This window comes from Dendrobates tinctorius, unplaced genomic scaffold (genome assembly GCF_039654945.1).
Source record: "Dendrobates tinctorius isolate UK_male_01 unplaced genomic scaffold, ASM3965494v1 ptg000029l, whole genome shotgun sequence".
In the NCBI taxonomy this organism is placed as follows: Eukaryota; Metazoa; Chordata; class Amphibia; order Anura; family Dendrobatidae; genus Dendrobates; species Dendrobates tinctorius.
Genome location: NW_027361697.1, coordinates 33,862,413 through 33,876,511, shown reverse-complemented (window position 1 = coordinate 33,876,511; position 14,099 = coordinate 33,862,413).

The following is a 14,099-nucleotide window of genomic DNA, read 5'->3' as shown; positions in this document are numbered from 1 at the left end:
TCGGCAGTGCATATCCTTACCAGGCCTCGGTTTCTTGGTGCTCCCGTCCCCGTGCGGGCGCCATAAATTTAGTCCCCGGCTTCTGCCGGTACTAGGCCGCGGGCGGAAGTCCCGCGACGCGCGTACTTCCGGCAGACCCGCCCCCGGAGTCTCGGGCGGGTGCCAAAAAATTTAGTCCCCGGCTTCAGCCGGTGTTAGCCTCAAGCAGAAGCTTGGCCCATAGGGCGTCACCAGCGGCGCCTTCTCTCCCGGCAGGGCCACCCACACGCCGAGGCGCACCTTTTGAAAAAGCATGCAGCGGTTCGGCAGGCTGGACGCCTAAAGGAGATCCAGGACTGGGGTAAGTGCTACCCCTGAAGGAGAGGGCCATCCTCTTTTTTTTTTTTTTTTTTTTTGGTCAGAGGCTAAGCAGTGGAACCCTGCAGGCATATCACTTAGCAGGGTCACCATGTCCAGAGCGGCTAAAATATGCACGTTTTCTGTATGCTGCATGTACCTCCTGTTGGTCTGCCTTCCCACAGGAAAGATCTGTGAAATCTGTGGGTCTGAAGTGCCCAGGAGCCCTCCCCTGCGACCGCCCGGAATGGGCTCTGCCTCTGTCGCAGTCTACGGCATTACGAGAGCAATCGAGTCCTCTAAAGCCCCACGTAGGGGCAGGGATAGTGGCTCGCCTGTCCAAGAGGGGTCCTCCACCTTACAGGAGCCTCCGGCCTGCCGGGGCCACTCTCCCGGTCCGTCCGGTGCCTCGGCATCCATGAGCTCTGCCTCTCGCTTGTCCTCGCCAGTAGTCGATAACGAGAATTCGGATTACGACTCGGACGAGCCCCTTGACTTGGTTACTCTGAGTTAACAGGAAACAATGAACAGCCTTATCGAGGCCGCCAACCAGACCCTGGGGATTAACAAATAAGTCCACCCGGGCCTCAGGGCACAGGGTGTCATTTAAGTGGGTCAAGCAGCCTCTTAGGCTACTTTCACACATCAGGTTTTCGGCGTCAGGCGCGATCCGGCGTCGTGCCGGAACGCCGGATCCGGCAAATGTTTCGTAAAACCAGATGTGACGGATCCGGTTTTCTGCCGGATCCGTCTTTTTCTTGACAGACAAAACCGGATCCGTCTCATCCGGTTCATCCGTTTTTCTATCCGTTTTTCGACGGATTACGCCGGATCCGGTTTTTAAAATTGACCCTTGTGGCCTTCCGAACGGGATTGGCTACTGGAAAACTATATATAGCATGTTCCTACAGCCCTTCTTTGACAGGTTGTAGTGGGCAGAGCTATTGAGCATGCTCAGACCCAAAAAACCGGATCCGGCGCATTGCGGCGCTCATAGGCTTTCATTGTGTGAAAAAGCCGGACGCGCCGGATCCGGCGTGTCCGGCTTTTACGCCGGAGACAAAAAACGTTACAGTCTCCGTTTTTTCCAGACGCCGGATCGCGTCACATTGCCGGATCCGGTGAAAATCGGATGAAACGCATGGCCATCCGGCGCGATCCGGCGCAAATGCAAGTCAATGGGGGGGAAACCGGATCCGGCATTGCATTTCGCAGGATCCGGTTTCTGTCAAAAGCGCCGGATCGCGCCTGACGGCGAAAACCTGATGTGTGAAAGAGGCCTTAGAGAAATTGCCACTCGCCCAGAGGGCAACATAGAGAAAGCGCTTGACATTGGAGGTGGGTGGAATCCCTAGCGGTAGATCCACCCGTGTCGCGCTTGGCCGCTAAAGCCCTGTTGTCTATACCTAACGGTTCCGCTATTAAGGATCCCACCGACTGTTTCTTAGTGGGTCTAGTTCGCTCAGTATTTGAGGCGTCTGGTTCAGCGCTTTCTCCCTCGTTCGCGGCAACTTGGGAGTTAAGGCCATGGGCTCTGGGTCTGAATCATTTTACAGAGCCTTGCAGGGTATGGACCTCCTGCGGAGATAGCAGATATTGTTAATCAGGAGGACTTGGCATGCAGATTTAACCTCCAAGAAGTCCCTAACTTCTTGCCCTTGTCAGAGGGGTGCCATCGGCCATTCTAGGCTTAGCGTGGCTACATTCCCCTGTTTGATGAAAGGTTGGACTAGCTTATTTCTGACCCCACAGGGGGCAGAAACAGTTTTCTCCCTTAAATAAGGGGTTAAGCAGCTTTTTTCGTCACCTGATTCAGACTCGGTTTCGGTCCTTTCGCAACCCCAGGGGAGTGTCAGCAACCTACTCCAGTTGCAGGTTGCCCCAACTAGGACTCATCAAGTCTCATATGGATCGCCAACCCATTGGGGATAATGCGATACCAACAACCCCAGATCAAGGGGACCTAGATCCCGAGGATCTTCGGCCTAATAGCGCGAGGCAAGTGCCGGGCGACACCAGCAGAGAAGGCGGTCTCCTACTCTGGCCTCACCATGTCTAGCTCGCCTTCGTGCACGACACATGGGTAAAAGGAGCTGGTATCCTCGGGGTACAAGTTAGACTTTGTCGAACAACCCCCATCAGGTTGTTCCGGAAACACGGCGCTGTCATCCCCGGGCCGGAAGGCGAAAGAGGTCAGGGTTTCTATTCCGACCTGTTCACGGTCCCCAAAGGGACAGGGCCGTCAGGCCCATTCTGGTCCTTAAACTTCGGCACGGATTTGTCAGGATCAGGACAGTCCCGGATAGAGTTTTTTTTCTCTTCGCCACGACAGCACCCACTGAGAGAGGGGATCCGCCCCCAGGAACAGGAAACCTACAGAGAGATAAAAGGGGCGGTCCCCCTCGCTCCCTCAGTTGGTTTCCTGTTCCTAGGAAGGAACCCACAGAGAAGAGGATTCGTGGCCTGGTAGCCGCCCGCGGCATTATATGAGCAACGGGGGCCCCAGAGCTGGAAGCAGCGACGGGCAGATCCGAAATAGGAATCCCCCCTCTGCTGGTAATGCGGGTGAGGCCGTGGCAAGGAGTGCCTGGCTCACCAGGAGGTGCAGTGGAGGAGCACCTGGGAAATCCCTAGGAGGGGATTGCGCATTACGAAGCGCGGCACAGCGTCAGGGGTCCGGGGAACCTGGATGAAGACCCCCCCCCCTCCCCCCGCCCCAAAAGGAAGACTGGGGATAGCAAGGCCAGGGTGGAGAATGATGCCCTGAGCTTGTGCAGGACGCAAGGTGTGCCACAGGTGCTTGAGATGAAAACAAAAGACCAGCATCCCCAGGTATGATGCGGATTGCGGTAAGAGGCTGAACGCTGATTCCATACCTGATTCCTGGCGATGGTCAGTGGTATGGTCCGGTCCGACAGCAGCACGGCGCAAAAGGCCAGCAGCCGGGGGCTTGGCATGGTGATGCAGCATATGGCTGGAGTAGAACTGGCTCCGGTCTGACAGCGTAGACCTGGAGAGGCCGACCTGGCGCGTATGAGAGGCGCAGAAGGCCAGCAGCCGGGGGCTTGGCATGGTGATGCAGCATATGGCTGGAGTAGAACTGGCTCCGGTCTGACAGCGTAGACCGGGAGAGGCCGACCTGGCGCGTATGAGAGGCGCAGCACGGCGCAGAAGGCCAGCAGCCAGGGGCTTGGCATGGTGATGCAGCATATGGCTGGAGTAGAACTGGCTCCGGTCTGACAGCGTAGACCTGGAGAGGCCGACCTGGCGCGTATGAGAGGCGCAGCACGGCGCAGAAGGCCAGCAGCTGGGGGGCTTGGCATGGTGATGCAGCATATGGCTGGAGTAGAACTGGCTCCGGTCTGACAGCGTAGACCTGGAGAGGCCGACCTGGCGCGTATGAGAGGCGCAGCACGGCGCAGAAGGCCAGCAGCCGGGGGCTTGGCATGGTGATGCAGCATATGGCTGGAGTAGAACTGGCTCCGGTCTGACAGCGTAGACCTGGAGAGGCCGACCTGGCGCGTATGAGAGGCGCAGCACGGCGCAGAAGGCCAGCAGCCGGGGGCTTGGCATGGTGATGCAGCATATGGCTGGAGTAGAACTGGCTCCGGTCTGACAGCGTAGACCTGGAGAGGCCGACCTGGCGCGTATGAGAGGCGCAGAAGGCCAGCAGCCGGGGGCTTGGCATGGTGATGCAGCATATGGCTGGAGTAGAACTAGCTCCGGTCCAACAGCGTAGACCGGGAGAGGCCGACATGGCGCGTATGAGAGGCGCAGAAGGCCAGCAGCCGGGGGCTTGGCATGGTGGGCCTGAGTCTCAGAGGAGAGCCGAGGCAGATTGACTCCCCCCTCGGCTGATAATAACAGCGTGAGGCAGGGGCCAGGTGAGGCCATCGTCGCTCACGGATGCAGCACGATATGGCTGGAATGTAACAGGCGCGCATTTGCGCAGAGGGTCTGCAGGCACTTGAAGGCCTTGTATAGCCACGGATAAAAGTGGTAGACAGAATACCACCTCTTTCCGTGGAATCACACGGTGAAGCAGACCACATCTTAGGCTGAGTTTCCACAGCCGGTACCATGTGTTAATCATCAAGGAGACGCGGAGCTGCTCTCTTTAGGTGGCTGCTGAGCAAATGAAGGCCGGGCAATTACCAGAGTGGGAGAGAGACCAGCTGATGATCCCTAGTCTGGTTGATGTGTGAAAAGGAAAAAAAAAAAAAAAAAAAAAAAAAGCGCACTAACCTCACCCTGCTTCCCTGGAGGGGAGGCTCAGTATAGCTAGACCCTCGGCTTGCAATTGGGGGTTACAGCACCCGGCAGGGGTTAATGAAGCAGTGTGCAGGAGGGAAGGGTCGGCAGCCTTTCCAGTCTGACTGTTCTCGTTAGATGGCAGCAGCTAAGGCCTGTTTCACACTTCCGTTTTTTTCAAATCCGTCAAAATCCGTTTTCCGTAAAAAAACGGATCCGCCATTTTTCGCAGGATCCGTTTTTTTTTGTCCCATAGACTTCCATTACGGTTACCGCGGATCCGTCAAAAAAACGGATCCGGTTTTTTAAAAACGGATCCGTTGGCATCCGTTTCCGTCAAAAAAACGGAAACGGATTCGTTTGGCGGACACAAAAACGGAAGTGTGAAACAGGCCTTAGTAGCTGGAAGCCAGGCAAGTACCAGAATGGAATACCAGTCATAGATCCTGGTAAACAGCAGCATACTGGTAGCAGTCCAAGAGGCACACACAATTTCATGTGCTGAGAGCCTTATGGGGGACTTCAGCAGCGCATTGTCTCCGTGAAGATTGCCAGCTGCAGCTCGTTAATTGGCTCCTTCGGGGGAGGTCACTCTGACAATTGAGATGTACCATTCAGAGTGGGGGTTATCTGGAACTCTGAGAGGTGCCCCCTTGGGTGTAACTGTGGGCCTGGTCTCTTGTTTAGCACCTTCAAGCGGGGCCGTAAGTCTGTCTGTACCCCATGGGGCCTATGTATATCATATGGTATAATAGAGTCTGGATGTATCGTATTACGTCATAGCGGCTCTATGAATCGTACTGCATCATAGAATACTTCATGGTAATTCATAGTACTTCAGGGTACTGCATGGTGCTTCATAGTACGAAAGATATGCAGTGAGAGGTGGACACCACTGTATAAATTACCAAATATTACGGCCCGCTGCAAACATGCGCCAAAGATGAATCAAAAAAAAAAAAGAGAAAAAGCGCAAATAGTGATGCACACGCAGACAATGATATAATTCATGGTACGTCATATTTGCTTTGTGGTACTTCGTGATATGTTGCAGTACTTCATAGTACTTCTAGTTGCATCATAATGCATCATAGTGTGCCATAGCTCATCAGACTGCTTCATGGTACTTCATGATAGGTCATAGGTGTGTCATAGTACCTTGTGGTGGTACTTGTTGCGCCATAGTACATCATAGTATGTCATAGCGCATAATATTGCTGCATGGTATGCCAGGGTACTTCATAGTACTTCATCATATTTAGTATTGCATCATAGTACTTCAGATGGCATAATAGTACTGAATAGTGCTGCATTGTGCATCCTTTGTGGTTCATAATATATATTGCTTCATGGTACTTCATAGTACTGCCTCATACTTAGTATTGCTCCATAGTACTTCAGATTGCATCATAGTACTTCATAGTGCTTCATATTACTTCATGGTACTTTATAGTACCTTCACAGTACTTCATAGTGCTTCATGGTACTTCATAGTGCTTCATGGTACTTCATAGGGCTTCATAATGCTTATTAGTACTTCATGGTACTTAATGGTACTTCACAGTGCTTCAGAGTACTTCATGGTACCTCAAGGTACTCCACATTGCTTCAAAGTACTTCAGGGTACTTCATAGTGCTTCATGGTACTTCATAGTGCTTCATAGTACTTCATGGTACCTCAAGGTACTCCACATTGCTTCAGAGTACTTCATGGTACTTCACGGTACTTGGTACTTCATAGTGCTTCATGGTACTTCATAGTGCTTCATGGTACTTCATGGTACTTCATAGTGCTTCATGGTACTTAATGGTGCTTCAGAGTACTTCATGGTACCTCATGGTACTTCATAGGACCTCATATCACTTCAGGATGCTTCATGGTATGATATGGTACCTTCATAGTATGAGGCGGAATACGGTCAAGAACTCTGATATCTACCGCAGAGAGAATCCTGCAGAGAGCCAAAACATACCTGTTGTTCCTATTGACCCGTTTTTATCAGGGTAATAACTTCAGAGCCTGTTCCTGGTGCTCTTCATGTCAGTGGAGTGGACAATTCCGGAGCACACCTCCTCAGCCACCCTACCCGGCATCAAGAGGAATGGGTGCTCAGCCGGGGCATCTTTAAGATGATAGCGGCTATATGGGGCATGCCGGAGATAGATCTGTTTGCTACAATAGACAGGTCGAAAGGTTCGCTCCACTGTACAGGGCATGTACTCGACCCCCTTCTAAACCCTTGGACGGTTCACCAGACCCTCCGATGTTATGGTTGCCAGCTGTTACCAGGATGATGAGGTAATAAGGAGCGAGAGTCATCTTAATAGCCGGTGGGGCTAAAAAGCTGTGGGTTTCATGGCTGAGAGTCATGTCATGGGTTCTCCCTCTGGATCGGGACCTGTGCTCACAAAGACCCTGTTACACCCTCAGGTCAAAGGTCTACGCCTCACGGCATGTAATTTGAGGGGCAGTTACTGAAGCTAAGCAGATGACTTATTTGGCACCCTCTTGGAGGAAAAACTTTAAACTTTCCATTCAGCAGACCTTTCCGGGGAGGGTCTTTTTCCTTGCCATATTAGAGTTCCGGCAGGAGGGGCGTGAGTTCGGACTTGCAGGTAACACCCCAAAAATTCCGAGTTTCGGCTCTGGAGGCCAATTATAATTATAACGTGTGGGCAACAAAGGGGTAGCTCGATCTTTGCTTGCCAGCAAGCAAACCCGGTTCACATTCTTCAAGGACCGCCTTGGGGACCTTAGCTTAGTCCTAGATGCTTTCACACAGGGACCATTCGGGCCCATACATTTGACCTCAATAAAGTGCGTTTCATTGAAAGCCGCCATATTGGCAGCTCTAGTATCGGCAAGGAGGATGCATGATCTCCAGACCCTGTCAATAGATCCTCCATCCTGACAATATTTCAGGTCAGAATAGTGTCAAAGACGGACCGTCCTACCTCCCTAAGAAGGCTGCTAAATTCCATAGATCCAAAAAATCTACCTTCCCTCTTTTTTTATGATAGCCCGGCAACACCAGAGAAGGAAAGATAGCATGGCCTAGACGTAAAGGGGGCCATCTTAGTCTATATAGATAACGCTAGGCCCTGGAGGCAGAGCAGGGCTCTTTTTGTCTCTTTTTGTCTCTTTCCAGGGTAACAAGAAGTGTGGATCAGAAACGCATTGGCATATTTGGCAAAAAAAGGAGAAGGCCCGCCACAGGGCGTGAGGGCACATTCTGCAGGAGCCATATCTTCTTCCTGGGCCAAAAGGACGGAAGTCCTAATTGAGCTAATATTGGTCTGTTTCCCTAGAGGTGGGTAAGAGTAACTGTTGAGCAAAGCAGGTAAGGCCGCAACCTGGTCTTCTCCTTCTGCCTTTTATAATCACTACAGGCTACATTTGTCTTCTTCCGATGACTTGGCCTTTAGTAGATCTGTCCTTAACACGGTGGGCCCTCCCAGGTGATTATCTCTGAAAATCTCTCAGTGGGTGCTGTCGTGGCGAAGAGAAAAAACCGGATTACTTACCGGTAATACTCTTTTGTAGAGCCACGACAGCACCCGCTCACTTCCCTCCCTTGATATATGTACATGTGGTTCACTCTGGGGGGTGAAGGATAGAAGCTGTATATAAATATATGCTAGAATCACTTACTGAGCAAATTGACTAAAGCATGTGTGGCGGTTCCTCTTGTTCTCTGTAATCCAACTGAGGGAGCGAGGGGGATCGCCCCTTTTATCTCTCTGTAGGTTTCCTGTTCCTGGGGGCGGATCCCCTCTCTCAGTGGGTGCTGTCGTGGCTCTACAAAAGAGTATTACCGGTAAGTAATCCGGTTTTTCACTTGTGCATAGCGGCTATAGAACATGGAGGAGCATACCTGTATTTCCCCATTGTCTCTCCACATCAGAAAGTTCTACGCTTCGCTATCGGCAGCCTACACTTTCTGTTCGCAGCTCTTCCCTTCGGGCTAGCTACCGCCCCCGGGGTGTCCACAGGGGTCAGGGCGGTCGTCATAGCCATCCTGCACTCCCGGTGCATAGTCGTCTTGCCTTGTTCAGACGACCTTTTGATCAAGGGCCCCTCATATCCAGCATGTGAGGAGAACCTCAACATCATGCTAGATACTCTTGCTTGCTTAAGGTGGTTGGTCAACCTGGAGAGATCATCCCTGGTCCCAGTTCGAAGGAGTTCCCTTTTAAGGATGATCTTCAGCACCTCCCGAGGGTTGGTGATCCTTCCTCAAGACGAGGCCCTAGCTCTTTGGCAAGGAGTCCAGATACTTCGCCAGCCAGTCCCTCATACCTTTCATCTTTGCATGAGGGTCGTAAGGAAGAGGGTGGCAGCAATGGGAGCAATCCCTGTTGTCCAACTCCATCCTCGCCCCCTGCAGCACGCCCTCTTGTCATCATGGGACAAGAACCCGTTCTCACTCGACCACCAGTGCCGGTTGCCCAGGCAGGTCAGACAGGCACTTGGATGGAAGACAGTCAGTTCCTCCCGTCTTCAGGGGAAACCTTTTTCCCCGGACCAGGGGTTGGTGGTCACAACCAACGCCGGTTTCCTCAGCTACGGAGCAGTCTTTTTCACCATCGCGAGGGACGGTGGTCGCCGCAGGCGGTACGCATCTCAATCAACTTGTTAGAAATTCAAGCAGCACGGCTGGCTCCGCAATTTTTTTCTGCATCCTCTAGCAGGCCGCCCCGTCCGGATTCAGGTGGGCAACGCCACGGCAGTGGCTAACATAAATCACCAGGGAAGTACCCGCAGCAGAGCAGCCATGTACGAAGTGAGGCACATCCCTCACTGGGCCGAGAGGAATCACTTGGTGATCGGCTGTCCACAGAGCTGGGCGGCAGGCTTCCTCAGCCGGCAGGGTCTTGTGTCCAGGGAATGGTCACTACTCCCCGAGGTCTTTTCCGGCAAGTATGCCGATGTTGGGGATCGCCGGACGTGGAACGGACGGTTTCCGGAGTAGGCGCCAGGGTGGTCGCGTTGGTTGCCTCGGCCCCGGGACCCGCAGGCAAGCGCCGGGAAAGCGTTGGTTCTACCATGGAACCAGTATTCGCCTCCCATACCTATTTTCCCTGCTGCTGCTATTCCCAATGATCATCAAGAAGATCAAGGCAGAAGGAGGTTCTAGTGACGCTTCTGGCCCCAGATTGGCCTTGGCGGGCGTAGTACGCAGACCTGGTGCAGCTACTCGATGACATTCCCTGACGACTGCCCGGGGCCCATACCTACCTTCTCAGGTCCCGAGCTACCACCCGAATCCAGGGGCCGTATGTTTGACGGCTTAGCCGTTGAATCTTGGTTTCTGGCCCAGGCTCGGTTCGGACGCAATGTGGTTACTACAATGGTTAGTGCCCAGAAGCCTGCCTCAGTACATATTTTCCACCACACCTGGAGGATTGTCTCTTCATGGTGTTAGGACCACTTTCATTCTCCATTGGCATTCTCTATTTGCAACATTTTGGCGTCTTTCTTTTTTCCCAGTCCGGCATGGATTTGGGGTTTGCTCCAAGTTCCCTTAGGAGACTAGTATCTGCCTTATCCGTCCTGTTTCAGCGCAGAATCGCTACCAGTATGCAGATATCGACCTTCAGCCAGGGGGTCTCAGGCTTGGTACCCCTCTATAGGACCCCTCGGGACAACTGGGACATTAGCCTGGTCCTAGGCATTTGCAGGAAGCTACATCCAAGCCACTACAATAAGTATCTTCGACATACCTCCACTGGAAGGTGGTGTTCCTCGTGGTGATAACATCAATCAGGCGAGTCCCGGGGCTGGCAGTTCTATCTTGCCGACCTCCGTTCCTGATATCTCACAAGGAGAAGGTGGTTCTGAGGCCAGCTCCCCCTTTTTCTGCAGAAGGTTGTTTCCTCATTTCATTTTAATGAGGATATTGCCTTGCCCTCCATTTTTTTTCCGGGCACCAGTGCACCGGGTGGAAGGGGCTCTTCATACGTTAGACCTGGGAAGAGCTTCCAGGAGGTACGTGTCACGGACGGCATCCTTTCGTCAGAGAGACGCATTTCGTGCTCCCTGAGGGTTGCAGGAAGGGACTTGCTGCCTCAAGAGCGACCATAGCCAGATGGATTCGCCTGATGATTCAGGAATCCTACCACACCGGAGGCGCAGCTATGCCAGCAGAGATCAGAGCGCACTCAACTCGAACAGTGGGTGCCTCGCGGGTTTTTTCGGCACCAGGCATCGGCGGAGCAGGTAGGTAAGGCGGCAGCCAGGTTCAGCTGGCTCACACTGTCCAAACATTACAAATGTCCATACGCTGGCTTCAGCACATGCAGCCTGGGTAAAAGGATTCTCAAGGCAGTGGCGCACCCTTATACAGTAGGGGCGTGAAGCTTGTACCGGGGAATCAACTCCCACCCAGGGACTGCTTTGGGACGTCCCACAGTACCTGTGTCCCCCAATGAGGCGAAGGAGAAACAGATTTTTGTGATAAACTCACCGTAAAATCCTTTTCTCAGACGCTCATTGGGGGACACAGCACCCACCCTGTTAGCCAATTGGCTCCTTTTTGCTTATTAATAGGTATTCATGATACCAGGTGGGTTTTCTAAACATGTTGTTACCTACAATGAGGCTGATTTTGTCTTGTAGATCTCCTGCTGCTTTTACACCAAACTGATTCTGCCTGCAATCAAGGCGAGGGTGTATACTGCGGAGGAGGAGCTAACCTTTTTTTCATCCATTTAGTGTCAGCCTCCTGTTGGCAGTAGCATCCACCCACAGTACCTGTGTCCCCCAATGAGCGTCTTGGAGAAAAGGATTTTTCGGTGAGTTTATCACAAAAATCCCTGTTTCACCTCACAATGAACACAATAAAAACAATGACAGAATTTTCAATCAAAACTACAAAAATAGACAAGCCCTTTATATAGCTACATAGATGGGAAAATTAAAAAGTTATGCCTCTCTGCAGAAGGAGAGGAGAAGTCATTTATCACAATTTGTGCAGGAGACCTTTTTTGGCATGTAAATGTGGTTTAATAACGTTATTGATATTTCAGGCTAGAGCCCCATGTAATACTCTGTGGAAGGCTCTGGTTATTTAATGTTTAGGTTACTACTGTTGCAGTGACAGCAGTATTTGTGAACCTTCAATAGGGTTCCCCCCCATGAACATTAGACTAATATCAGATGATCCCACCAATATAGTTGGGTTTGGCCTAAATTCTGTGTATAGATGCCTCTTGACGTGATGTCAGGGGACAGAAGGATCCGCCGAATCCAATTTTCGAGTGAGGATCATTTTATTTTCTATGGTTAAGTTCCCTTAATTAGTTTTTGACGCTGCATAATGTTACAGCAAAGTGGATGCAATTTATAGAAATCTCTTGCTTACTGTGCTTTTACAAAGTGCAAACTGACCTGTGGTTGATTTCTAAATTTGCAAAATGGCAATTTCTCTTCCAGGTGCACTGACGCAGCTCTCTCATAGAGAATACTCGAGCGCTTGGTCAGTTGAGGGTTCTTGTGTATTAAAGAGTTTGGGGACATGACAGTTGGCAGAAACATTGTTCATCCATTAGCTGTCTGAAGTGTATGGAGGCCTGATATTTTGATGACCTATCTTTGGTCATCACACATTGGTGTGTGTGTCTGTCACCTAATACTCCCACTGTTATACCCGGTGCTATAGCCACTGGAAATTCAGTGTATGGTGTTAGTTAGGGATGGGTGAACAGCTTCAGATAAGAGCTTATCCGAATAGCTATAGCGCTTCCCGAATAGCTACCTCGGTATCCTGGACACCTGGATCATCACGATCAACTGTTCGGTGCAGCAGCTGCATGTGTCGCGGCTGTGTGACGGTCACAACACATGCATGGAGAGCCTGTTTGTTGTGACTGTCACAGAGCTGCGACACTTGCAGCTACGGCGCCGAGAAGCTGATCAGCTGGAGCGCTCCAGGTGTCCAGGTTCCCGAGCTAGTTATTCGGGAAGCGCTATAGCTATTTGGATAAACTCTTATCCGAAGCTATTCGCTCAGTTGTAGTGTTAGACCTTCACGGCTCCAAACACTGTGTAATGGCCATTCTTCTGTACTACAGTTAATTTTCCTCTCGCTTCAATAACAAATGCGCAGGGGTCTAAATCTAACCTGGCACTCCTTCAACTACCCTCCCTGACTTTCTCGACAGAGACTGTTTTTCACATGCTAGACAGCAGATAGTGTCGTGTCCAGCGTGTAATAGGATAGGACAGCAAGGAAGACCTGTGCTGTGTGAATAACTAGAGCTCTTCCTTGCACCTTATAATTGAGAGACCTACAGGTAGAAGTAAATGTGTTACACATCTGTCTTGGCTGTAATGTCGGGGCTCTGCTTCCTTCCCTCTTGCAGTGCTCCAGGTCAAGTTTCACCAGTTTCCCTGCATTTTCGGTGACATAATCAATCAATGTCTTTTAAGACTGCCTTAGACATTCATTTGTGTCAGAATATTGAGTATGTTATGTGTTGCTGTACTCTTTGGAGCATGCCACCTGCAATCCTCCCTCCTAAGTCCTGAGATTTCTATGACCTGCATCTACTTCATGATTCAGACCTCTTGATTACCTTTTGCCTGCTGTAAGCCTAACAAATTGTTTTCTGGACATGTTCACATTACAGGCCTTATGCACAAAACTAGGATATCTGTTATGAATGGGAAACCGAGGAGGAAAAAAAGACAACAAGCTAAGTCTCAGAAAACCAGAGAAGTTGGTAACTATGCAGATTGCAGATCCCTGATCTTACCTGTACAACTAGCAGCAGTCGTGGAGCGTTCCTACGTTGGTCCTAGACGCCTCGTCACAACCGGAGAACTACATAAGCCTAAAGCAGGAAAAGAGGAAAACTAACTGCCCCAGAGCAGACCCCAAAGGAAAGACAGCCCCCCACATGTATTGACGGTGAAACAAGATGAAAATACAAACAAAGGCAGAAAAATAGTCGGGCCCCATCGTTTGCTCAGCCTAACTAAAAAGGACTGAAAAGGAAAGACACTGTCTTCAATCTGCCCAAAAAAACCTACAAAAATATTGTCCAACACTTCTGATAGCAAAACTAACCCTGAAGTCACTAGACTTCTAAACCTATATCAGCACTCTGAAATATTCTGAGACAGAGCAAAAAAGAGGCCAATCTAATAAGGGACAAAAAGCAGATTGGCAAATACTGATTAATAGGAGTGGAAATTCAGCACAGCCCCAGCAGGGGCAGGCTGATTACACAAAAAACTGAATTGACCAACAAGAGCAAGTGTGAACATTAGCAAAAAACAAACTTAACTTGAGAAGACTGAAAGAGAGCTGAAGTCCAGGACCTGAGAAGCAGACTGAATCACCAGCACCCGGACAGGGCGTCGACTGTCTTATATCCAGTCTGATACTCCAGAGATCCAATCGTTATCTTCCTCATCAGGTGGCAGATCACTACCACTTAAACCAACCGCACTACCTCCTGTCACCACCAGAGGGAGAACGGAAGGGGAACTCTCAACTGGTGGAGCA